Raw genomic sequence first — 13,189 nt, 5'->3', positions numbered from 1 at the left:
AGGCATGCGAACATGTTCTCTATAAAATAAAGAGGCATGCGAACATGTTCTCTATAAAATAAAGAGGCATGCGAACATGTTCTCTATAAAATAAAGAGGCATGCGAACATGTTTTCTATAAAATAAAGAGGCATATAAACATGTTCTCTATAAAATAAAGAGGCATGCGAACATTTTCTCTATAAAATAAAGAGGCATATAAACATGTTCTCTATAAAATAAAGAGGCATGCGAACATTTTCTCTATAAAATAAAGAGGCATATAAACATGTTCTCTATAAAATAAAGAGGCATATAAACATGTTCTCTATAAAATAAAGAGGCATATAAACATGTTCTCTATAAAATAAAGAGGCATACAGCACAAACAAGGGCACAAACGAGGTCTGCGTCTGAAATGGCACCCTATTCTCTTTACAGTGTACTAGTTTTGACTAGAGCCCTAGGGTCCCTGGTTAAAAAGTGCACAATGTAGGGAAAAGGGTACCATTTAAGACACAGACCAATGTGTTGAGAGAGGTCTGGATTAGGAATGATGGATGGTTATCAGAGTAGTCCTCCCATTCAGGAGTAGTCTACGTGAGTCATAGGGGTGAAAGACCAAGGGTCTTCATTTAGTGTTCTGATGCTGAACTGAAGCCTCATCAACGCATTTCAGCCCTGAAATTAAAACGTGTTAAAAGCCATAGTTAAGTGTTCTAGACATTGTCTGTACCGTGTCAACGAGACAGGTCCTAAAAATGCAACCTTGGAACTCTTATCATAATTATAGATATTTGGGTATTCATTTGATTGATTAAATGTCCTGAATGAGTTTGTCTCGACACAATGGCCTGTAGTTCAGAAAAAAAGTTGTCACTCCGTGAACCTCACAAATCATTAATCGGATTAAGATGAAAGGAGGTCAATCTGAACCGATTGTTTCACCCGCATAATAACATTTATTTTCTGCTACGCAGTGTTCTCTTACTATAAAATTAACAGAGAACAAAGACTGTACTTTGGCTGTTGACCAACTGCCTTTTTATTGTGTTTAAATACTGACAAATTGACAATGTATATTCCCAACAGCATTTCTGTGATGCTTTATACTGGCCTATAGATGGCAGCACCCGTTTACTCTCAACTCAACCCTACTGCACTAGTGTTATTATTCACCAACTTTGATCCCAATGTTCTAGTATCTAAACATGTTAAAAAACGAACACATCCATCTCTTTATTATTGATGACATTTCTTATCTAATTTATTTTCATTTATTACAGATAATTCAGATTCAGATATTCAAGAGACATTCTGCAATAGTCTACAACACATTTCTCACTCAAATAGAATACAGTCAAATTCAAAATGTGACTCCACCACAAGGCATTTGTTTACTCCATGTTTATACCTTTTGAATTTACTTTGGAGGCGATCGTGTAGTCTACTGATGCAAGCGGAGATTTCTTTCAGGTTATAAGAAGAGGCTGAAGCAATATAGAAACAATATCCTCATCATTTTGTATTTATTTGAAATAGAATTTATGTAATTATAATTATCATACAATGATGATAATGGTCCAATGATATCATTATGTGATAATTTCTCAAATAAAAACATTTAACTACGGTTAAAACAACCAAAAAGTCCACTGTATTGTGCTTCAGTGGTACATATATTTTCATCCCTGCAAAAGGTGCAGATTAACTCTGTTTGCCAATTTACATTGGATTTGTTTGCAAGTTGTACTTGTGCAAATTGTATGTAGAAAACAGTATTAAGGCCAGTTTTATATTCTACTGAAATTATAAAGTGACACTCGAGATAAACAGAATGTTGACTCTGCCAGTGTGAGCTGAAGCTGATATGTAAATCTAGTCTTACGTTTACATTCACCCTGTTAACCAAACACCATGGGGCTCAAATCCAAACAATTTGAATGATGGTCACCTCTTTATGATCGACCGCTATGGCGGTGGAAAGGGGAGGAGCATATTAGATGGGGATCAAACGGAAGGAATAACGAAACCTATTGTCGCAGCACTGTTAACAATAATTGCATCAAGTATTACATTTTTATCTGTCTGAATGGCCAGTGTTGTGACGCATCATTGGCTGACGTGCGATTGCACAGCTTTTCCACGATTTATCATCGTCTTTTTATCTGCCGCCGCCAGCCCTTGCCCTGACTGCAGTGCATATGGCTGCTGTTGCAGGTCTTGCTGTCCCAAACAAGTTTAATAACTAGAGGCCAGCATCTTTGTAGCCCTATATGGAATATCTGGTGTGTGCTGCGCCTGGGTCTAATGGCTAGCTTGAAAGTACATTTCTATTCCTGTCTGAAATTTGACAGATTAAATCTATCAATCAACACATTATTATTTTTGTATTATTATAGATATTGTTTATCACACTGATGGCTTTCTTCACATTTGATTTGATAAGGTTTGTTGAAATAAAAACAATGTTGTAATATTAATTAAATGGAGATGAATTTCATGATATCTTTATGTCCTCTTTCATGCCTGTTACCATAGAAGGGCATTGTTCTACCTGTCAGTAATGCTCAGCACTCAGCACAATGCTCTTTCATTGTTGAGACCAACCATACAAGTCATACTGCACTTCACCAACTGGCAAAATGTATTTCCTGTCTCCTTGAAATGCATCAACAATGTGAGCTTATCATCAAGATTGTCTGAGTGCTTCATAAGAGCTCAGCTAATACAATGCGGGCCTTAAGTATACAGGCCTAATAGGTTAACTTATTAACACTCTGTTCATGCCCGTAGTGTTTAGTTTATGAGGGATTTGAGCATTATAAAAACTAACCCTGGCGTCTGATACATAATCTGCTAATATTGACATCTCATAAGTGACTGTGAAGCTCATTGGAGGCAGACAGGAGCTGTAGCTGTGAAAACCCAGAAGATATGAGAGCAGAGAGAGTGTAGAGAAAGGGTGAAGGACAGGAGACATTGACTAGACTGGCTATACCAGAGGGAGATGTTGGTCCTCAGAGGGTGACCGATGGTTACTGGAATGTAATGTTTCTCACCTCTCCATCCTCTCTTTGGTCTCTCTCTCTAATTCACAGGCCTTGGTTTTTAATGCCAAAGCTCATGTTATATATATTTTTTGTTTTCAAATATTTCTGTATTTTCTGCGAAGTGGCTCCTGAATTGAATGGTTGCAGGGATGCATGGAGGGAGAGGGAATCTGCTTTTCTTTCTCCCTTTCTTTCTCCCTTTCTTTCTTTCTTTCTTTCTTTCTTTCTTTCTTTCTATCTTTCTTTCTTTCTTCCGTCTTCCCGGCAAAGGTTCCTCCTGCCATTCAGAGAGCTGTCTCCCTGCGCCATGCCGCATATAATGTTTGTTCTCCATGAGCAAACAGATTGTAAACTGGCTGATCATTTTTGCACTGACATTGTCATTTACAGCTGTCAGCCCCTCTCGTCTGGCCCTGTTTGCTTTATTCAAATATGAGAGAGAGTGGACCTTCCTCTGAATTAAAATCACATCAGGCCCACTTCCATTCCTGGCCTTATCTCAAACTCATTGGAGGCAATCACTGGGTGGACTGACTGCTTTGCTGTTGCCATGGAAACTAAAAAAGTATTGGCGTGGACTTCAGGCAGGTACTAAGGACAACTTGGAAGACCTGAACATGTTGCAGCCGTAGCATTTGATTGATGCCAGCAATCGCTTGGCCTCCCTTGATTAAAAAAAAATCTAAAACAATTATCCAATCAACGTTGAGCTGAGCACAATTGTGGGTTGTCCTAGTGCAGCAAAACGCCCCCGAAGGGATGCCAGTTTGGATTTGGCTTCACACCAATCAAATCACATCCAAAGCAAAACGTGATTGTCAGAAAAACGTGTTTGTTTCTGGTCTGTCTGTGTTGATGTCCTGCAGTAGCTAACTTGTTAAGTCAGCCCTTTCTTAAGCCATAGATAGAGATGGGGATTTGGACTTGTGGTTTTGACTTAATTCTCTGTACAGTACAAGATTATGACAACGATGCTGATCTTACCATAAATTAATATGTTGTGCCATTGGCCTGAGACGATTGAAGTTCAGTATGTAGTCTAGTAGACTTACGTTAACTAGCTAGCTTACTTAGCTGGTTCATTGTTCGCCATGCGAGGAACTTAGGCTAGTAAGTGTTTTAGCTAGGTAGCCTATGAGAACAAAAACTGAAAGCATACTTTTTGACAGAACCATAGACCGTTTTGATTCAACTTTTGACTTATGCGCACACACACACACACACACACGCACAGACAGACAGACAGACAGACAGACAGACAGGCAGACAGACAGACAGACAGACAGGCAGGCAGACAGACAGACAGACAGACAGACAGACAGACAGACAGACAGACAGACAGACAGACAGACAGACAGAAAGCACTACTATGGACAGACAGACAGACAGACAGACAGACAGACAGACAGACAGACAGACAGACAGACAGACAGACAGACAGAAAGCACTACTATGGACAGACAGACAGACAGACAGACAGACAGACAGACAGACAGACAGACAGACAGACAGACAGAAAGCACTACTATGGACAGACAGACAGACAGAAAGCACTACTATGGACAGACAGACAGACAGAAAGCACTACTATGGACAGACACGTTGTATTTAGCAACTTTGGACTAAATTGTTTTTGGTATCTTTAAGCTTGTTTTCACTGTATTAAACTAAGCATATATAGCCTTGTTGATTTGATGATGTTTAAATGTTTAAGTTTAAATGGTGCTGGAATAGTGGAGGCAGTGCTCCTGTTGTCTCTGTGCTGACTTGCAGTAACTCTGGTTGTAAATCAGTAGTTGTTTAGTAAACAGTTGAGACCATGCTGTAGGTCATGTAGGCCTAACTGTTTGCTACATACAATATTTGCTTTGTGGACTTCACTGGACAGATGTGGCTCTCCAGGTGTGTGATGAAACAAACGTATGTGTTGTTGAATTTCTTCCACCACTGTGTGACTGTTGTCTTTTTGTTGTCTCTGCTTTATTGTATATTATGAACAAATGGGTCATAGAGCAAACAACGCAATTATCACAACATAGGTTGTAATATGTATTTTTTTCTGGCTTGGCTTGGCTTCCACATTCATTTTACCCACACACTGCTACTGGTCCTGAAGTGTCCAGGCAGTCTCCTTGTGTCTTCTTTCACTGACTCCCGAGACACTGATAACTTGAATCAATTTCCTCCATATTCAAAATGTGTACTCAACATGTCATGTTTGAAGAACAATTGTGTTTATTTTCTTACTACTTTATTACACCATATTTAACTATAGGTCTTCCTCGACTGTTAATTGTACATAGACGGGATAAAGGAAGGGATTGAAGAGCGATTGTATGCCAAATAACACAAATAGTTGTCTATGTAGTTGCTGTTTACAGTGAAACAGTCACTGCAAAAGGAATAGCAGGCTGCTACATGCTGATCGAGTGCAGCATTTTGGTTTGCCCATATGTTGGTATCTAGGAGGCAACTAAATCGTTGATGAATGCAAAGATGTACTTGTTATTTTTAGACACAGGTGGGGAGGCTTTCTGACTCCACGGTAGTAGGCATTGTGGCATCACGCTGTAGAACCCTGCCACCCGAGTTCTGCTTACAATAAATCACTGTCATTGTACTCCCACTGCTTTCATTGTGTCCTGTGTGTAAGATGGTCCATTTCCATGGGATTAACTGTAGCTAGGATCCCTGTCATAGTAGACTTAGCTCACTAAATGAAGGCTTTATAGTGTTAGTAGGAGGGGGCTTAGATAGCGGCGGCCACCCAGGCTCCTTTGGATTGTGGTGACTGTCTGCCACATGCGCGAGGCTGCAAATGAGACCTCATGGTCTGCTAGAGATGTGGCTTTTTGAAGCTACCTGGATAGAATGATAACCATTCATGCCAAATGGCTAAATTAACAGGCATATTTAAATGAATGGCTTGCATGGCAGCCACATGGCAACACTGGAGACAACAGACACTGACATAACTTGGTCATATTTGGTCAATGGATTTGTGAAATGGTTCAAGTCTTAGCGTTTACCAAACAGATGTCTATGGAGTTTCCTGTCACTCCGTAGGACTGTAATTACACTTAGTTTTTTGCGTTAGCACAGACTCTTTTACATTTGATTCTGACTCAGATTTTTTCAGAACGGTTCGAAGCAGTCTTTGAAGTTGGGCACCAACCTGACCACCTGAGCTTATTGATCAGTTCAGGGTTTGGCCAACACACCTGGTCTTCCAGGTCGATTAAATCAAAAACAGGAAGTGCCTACGGCCCTCCAGGACCAGGGTTGGATACCCCTGCTCTAAACGCATGCACACACACCCATGCACACACACACAGACACGCACACACACACGTCTTTGCCTCCCCTGCAGGGCAACACATGTTAGGTTAAGATAAATGCCCTAACTGTAAGCCACTCTGGCTAAGAGCGTCCTCTAAATGACTCAAATCTCAACGTAAAACTGTATATCTCCCATTAGCCATGAAAAGGATGCAGGACATCTATTTATATCCCATGCGTTGTTTTTCTCATGACTGCTGAAGTACCCATCATTGTGTCCTCCATCCATTACAATTGTGCCATTTATCAGATGATAAGGTATCGATGAGATACATCACTCCTTCATCTGAATTTTACATGGAATGGTGTGTTATCTGGTGCTGGCTCGTTTAGTGCAGCTTGGCAGAGTTGTGATGGTGTGTCTTTTGGGGGGCTGTGTGTTCTCCGGTCAGGGGCTCTTTATATGCAGAGAGGGGCTTTATCTCCAAGGATTCTACTTAGCCCTGGACCTGAAGTCCCCCCACCGCCCCTCACCCGGCCCCTCCTGTGAGGGTGAGAAATTGTGTGTGTGTGTGTGCGTCTGTGTGTGTTGGAAGACACAGTTGGTTTAAGGAACAATCACTTATTTATGAATAATAATGGTCCTCTCTGACCAAGACTAATGGAACTGCTGCATGCTTCTTAAGCAGCGTTTACCTTCATTGTTCAAGGGCTGCACGCATGCACTCTCACACACACGCATGCACTCACAAACACACACTGCAGATATCTGTGTGCAGGGGGGAATGGGGAATTATCATCTGGATGTATGCCTGGTTATGCTAACAGTCATCTCAGTCAAGCTGGGCGCTACACGTAAAGACGCTGGGTCATTGCATGCTGAGTAATATTGTTTCTTATTTAGTTTAGAAACAACAGTGAGAGAGGTTGTTTGGGCTGTCTTTTACATGTATTGACCCCACTGTGTAATCCTACATTCAGGTACACATACAGTCATCCCTTCTAATCAGGGGGTGTCCCATACAGCAGTGAAGGCTACTGAGGGGAGGATGGCTCATAATAATCCCTGGAACAGAGTGAATGGAATGGCATCAAACACATGGAAACCAACTGTTTGATGTATTCGATACCATTCCACGAATGCCACTCCAGTCATTACCACGAGTCCGTTCTTCCCAATTAAGGTGCCACCAACCTCCTGTGCCATACAGGGATGTAAATTAAGCTAGTCCGCTATCCAGAGGTACTTTTAAGACCGGTTAGGAGAAAACGTGTCAAACTAGCCCGAGATGGTCATCGACTACAGCTCAGCGTTCAACACCATAGTGCCCACAAAGCTCATCACTAAGCTAAGGATCCTGGGACTAAACACCTCCCTCTGTAACTGGATCCTGGACTTCCTGACGGGCCACCCCCAGGTGGTAAGAGTAGGCATCAACGCGTCTGCCACGCATTATCCTTAACACTGGGGCCCCTCAGGGGTGTGTACTTAGTCCCCTCCTGTATTCCTTGTTCACCCACGACTGCGTGGCCAAACACGACTCCAACACCATTATTAAGTTTGCTGTGGTAGGCCTGATCACCGACAACAATGAGACAGCCTATAGGGAGGAGGTCAGAGAACTGTCAATGTGGTGCCAGGACAACAGCCTCTCCCTCAATGTGAGCAAGACAAAGGAGCTGATCGTGGACTACAGGAAAAGAAGGGCCGAACAGGCCCCCATTCTCATAGACGGGGCTGTAGTGGAGCGGGTCGAGAGTTTCAAGTTCCTTGGTGTCCACATCACCAACAAACTATCATGGTCCAAACATACCAAGACAGTTGTGAAGAGGGCACGTCAAAACCTTTTCCCCCTCAGGAGACTGACAATTTTTGGCATGGGCCCCCAGATCCTCAAAAGGTTCCACAGCTGCACTACCGAGAGCATCCTGATCGGTTGCATCACCGCCTGGTATGGCAACTGCTCGGCATCAAACCGTAAGGCGCTATAGATGGTAGTGCGAACGGCTCAGTACATCACTGGGGCCAAGCTTCCTGCCACCCAGGACCTATATACTAGGCAGTGTCAGAGGAAAGCCCATAAAATTGTCAAAGACTCCAGTCACCCAAGTCATAGACTGTTTTCTCTGCTACCGCACAGCAAACGGTACCGGAGTGCCAAGTCTAGGACTAAAAGGCTCCTTAACAACTTCTACCCCCAAGCCATTAGACTGCTTAACAATTCATAAAAATCGCCACCGGACAATTGACATTGACTCCCCCCTTGTACACTGCTGCTACTCGCTGTTTGTTTGTTACCTATGCATAGTCACTTCGCCCCCACCTACATGTACAGATTACCTCAACTAGCCTGTACACCCACACACTGACTCGGTACCGGTGCCCCCTGTATATAGCCTCGTTATTTTTATTGTGTTACTTTTTACTTTAGCCTACTTGGTAAATATTTTCTTCTTGAACTGCACTGTTGGTTAAGGGCTTGTATAAGTAAGCATTTCACGGTAAAGTCTACACTTGTTGTATTCGGCGCACGTGGCAAATAAAGTTTGATTTGAGATGCAGATTTTGGAAATTGCAGTCAACTAGCCCGGCTGGCCAGTGGCCAAAAGCCTTACGCTCCATCACTGTGTCCATATCATCAATGAACATAGTTTTATACCTAAGAGTCTCTGTGATTGTTTTTGTTTTGATTATCACTCCATCTCTAGATCTCTCGCCAAGCTCATCCCCCACCTCTTCTGCCTTCAGAGCATATACACTCGCTCACACTGAGTAAACCTTGACATGTGGATGGCAATCTTGCTCATATTTGCAGTGGGCTTTTATCAAGCGCTGATTGGTTTCCAGGACAAACTTTAGGAAATGACAACATTGCGGACAGGGTGTAAGCCAACAGACACAGCTTGTCACCAGTACGAGGTATTTACATGGACTGTTTTACTAAGGCTTCTCTTTAAAGTGAGAGGAATGAATTAATCCGTGCCCCCATAGAGGTTAAGATGAATCCAATGACCGTCTTGATCGAGTCATTACTGCCAGATAAGATCAGAGTTTCTCTTTCACCTTTGAAGATTGTTTGTATTTCAAATGTAAGGGGAATTGTGTAATATACATTGTTGCAGTGGTTTGTATTTGTCAATGTATCTCACTGACAGTCAATGGACCCATAACATTTGCATAAAACAAATACTATGACCAAAAGTGTTTAAGGAACTGTAAATTTGACTGTGGTGAATCTGGGACATGCTTGATCATCATCACACTGTCTGATAGAGCCACTGTGTACTAGTTAATGGCTGATTACAAGCCCTTCCAAATAGCCCTCCTGTTGTGAATGGACCAGCAAGGCGCAACTTCTTCTCACTCATGAGTCAATTCTCTCATCTCTCACTGCTGTCTTATCAATTATTTTTACAGCCACTCATGTTGTCCATGTTGTTGCTCCGGTGGCAGTCAATCACCTTCACAATGACCCCGGAAAAACTGTTAACCCATTACTTCTTTTTTTACTATTGGGGCCTTTCATAGAGACATATTATCTGGGCCAGTTTGGACCCAGTAGCCATGCTGTTTGCATATGTCACAGGCCAGTCTTATCTTATCTCCATCGTTATCTCACAGTCTGGGTCCTGACCCCATGCTCCTCCTGGTTAATCAGTGATGTTGGGTTTCTCTCCCCTCTCCCTAGAGGGAACCAGATACATCTAATATGTCTCCTTATCCCCACACTGAAGCACATTCTCACCTTTGGTTCAATCCTTCCCTGCTAAATCTATGTCTTTTGCTTTCATCTCACCGTATAATTTTTAAACCCAATGAATCGTCTGGAGTTGACTGTCACCTGGCCGCTGTGATACTGCACGTTTTCTGATTCCTGAGGACACGACACGCGATGGCTGGTGTGTTTGTCTTACATCATCAGGCCCTATTGTGTCACACACACAGACGGCTGGATCCCAGACAGGTCACCTGGGAATTAGTGTTTCCCCCATTGTTCCTGTTTCGCTCCGCTCCAGGCCAAGGACAGCGTCCCAAAGGACACCCTATTACCTATATAGTGCTCTACTTTTGATCAGGTCCCATAGGGCTCTGGTCAAAAGTAGTGCACTATTAAGGCAGTGGGGTGCTATTTGGGATGCATCCCAGAGCTGCAGCTGCCCCTGGAGAAGAAGGGGAAGGACAGGCCATGTTTACCTGGCAGACAGGTGATCCTCAGCAGCTGCTTCAGTGTGCCTCCAAAATTGCACCCTATTCTCTATAAGGTCCATTGCTTTTAACCAGGGCCCATAGAGCACTATGTAGGGAATAGGGTGCCATTTGGAATGCAGACTCAGTCTGCCTACACACAGCACACCCCTTCCATCCCTGGACCAGCTGTTTCCCTGTCGCTTCACAGCTCTGCTCCAGCTATGTGTTTAAATGGTATTAACCTATATAGCACTGTGCATCTGTATAATAGGAGAGCACATACTTTATGCTGCCTCCATGTATTCTTATTGCTGATAAGTTGAGCTCTAAGTCCCTCTAAAGTCCCTGTTATGTTCTGCCTGGGGGGCATCTCTGCGCTGAGCACCAGTCGGTTGTTGTTTAGATTTCGAGCATGACCGTCACATCTGTCACGTCGACCGAAGCCCAGGCTCCTAACGTTCTCTCTTTGTTTCTGTGCAAATGCATTACAAACCAACTCTGTGGCTGGCAGTGGACTGCTAAGATACAGCATGTGTCCCAAATGGCCCCCTATTTCCTATATTGGGCACTGCTTTTGAGTAATGCACTATAAAAGGAAAGGGAAAAGTAGTGCCCTATATAGGGAGTAGGGTATCATTTGGGAGGCAGACACAGTGGTAATCCCTCTAGTGGGGAACACTTTATCCCTGTGTCCTGGTTGCAGTGACCCTTGGGGACAGACACACTGGCTGACCCTGCACTAATGCACAGAGAACATGGAGAGGTCTTGTTAGAGGTTAATGCAGACTAAGAGGGGAAGACCACACAGGTGAGAGGAATGTGAAGAGGCTCACCAATGCAATGGCAAAGTATCCATCTTATCTGTCCATATTCAATGTTTCAAATCAAGACACCTTGCTTCTATTTTTGTGAGGAGATAAAGTAGTGAACTCGTTGGAAGTCTTGAAGTCTTGGAAATCTTTGATTAATAGTTGGAAGTTTTGGAAGTCTTTAATTACTAGTTGTAAGTCTTGGAGTCTTGGAAGTCTTTGATTAGGATAATAATGATAAAGTACAAGAAAATTGCCGACAAAAAAATTTTTCAATTTGTAAGTTAACTTATTTTTTTACATAAATATGTATTTATTTATTTCAATTATACAGTATACTATATAATTATTTATAAGCTTTATACAACCTGTATCAACCTGCATTTTGAATACTTTTAATACATCAAAAATACATTTTTCAATCAACTGCTGTTAACTCTTATCCTTACCGGAAGCCCATTTTGATTGCTCTCTCGAGTCTCTCCCTCCCTCCCTCTTAAAGTCAGTTCTATTTTTGCTGGTGACGCAATGAGTTAATAGCAAACCTGTTATCTATACGCCTCGGTCGGTCCCCACCCTGCAAATGGCTGTCAATCCACTAGTCACTCCAAGCTCTCATCACAGTGAAGCAAAAAAATTCTCAAAAACTGTCTTTTAGGTCAGAGTCCTCACCTTACCTAAAATAAGTAATTAGAGGTTTTTTTTTCAAATGTGAAAATGACTCATGCTTTCCAAAAAAATATATAATTACAGATGTCTTCACTATTATTCTACAATGAAGAAATGACTAAAGACAATGAAAACCCCTTGAATGAGTAGGTGTGTCAAAAGGTTTGACTGGTAGTGTATGTATTTACAGAGTGGCTCTACCACTGGTGTTTCACACTTCAAATCACTTCAAAACTTTAGCCGCCCGACACACGTCAGGGTAGCTATCTGTTTTTGTTCAAATATTTAGATGTTTGTGCTTCATCCATCCAATTTCAAATTCATAGCGATCCCAGTTGCTGTAAATCTGTGAATTATCAGTAAAAAGATAAAGGTGTTTGAAGCAAACAGATAAAACCAACAGAAGAGAAGGTGTAAAGTTGTAAAGTAAGGGATGAGAGGAAATGAGCATGGCTACAGGGAATCTCACGGCTCGGCTAGAATGAGGACACTTTCACTATTACACGTATATCATCCAACTCCTAGGAGGCAAAAATGACTGTAGTTATCACATATTGTATAGTATTTGTACAAATGTTAGAAACGTGTGTATTCATGACAACTGTCATTTTTAAAGAAGATAAATCAAACAGCAATTGTGACCAATAAGAAAAAAAGGCAGAACTATGAAATAACACATTTGGAATCATGTAGGAACCAAAAAAGTGTTAAAGAAATCTAAATATATTTGAGATTTTAGATTCTTCAAAGTAGCCACCCTTTGCCTTGATGACAGCTTTGCACACTCTTGGCATTCTCTCAACCAGCTTCATGAGGTAGTCACCTGGAATGCATTTCAATTAACAGGTGTGCCTTGTTAAAAGTTAATTTGTGGAATTTCTTTCCTTCTTAATGCGTTTGTTGCCAATCAGTTGTGTTGTGACAAGGTAGGGTTGGTAAACAGAAGATAGCCCTATTTGGTAAAATACCAAGTCCATATTATGACAAGAACAGCTCAAATAAGTAAAAAAAAAAAGAAACAACAGTCCGTCATTACTTGAAGACATGAAGGTCAATCAATACAGTCAATACAGTCAGTCAATACGTAAAATTTCAAGAATTTGAACGTTTCTTCAAGTGCAGTCTTAAAAACCATCATGCGCTATGATGAAGCTCACTCTAATGAGGAGCGCCACATGAAGGAAGACCCAGAGTTAACTCTGCTGCAGAGG

This window comes from Oncorhynchus clarkii, chromosome 8, assembly GCF_045791955.1.
Source record: "Oncorhynchus clarkii lewisi isolate Uvic-CL-2024 chromosome 8, UVic_Ocla_1.0, whole genome shotgun sequence".
NCBI lineage: Eukaryota > Metazoa > Chordata > Actinopteri > Salmoniformes > Salmonidae > Oncorhynchus > Oncorhynchus clarkii.
This window is presented reverse-complemented; position numbering follows the sequence as displayed.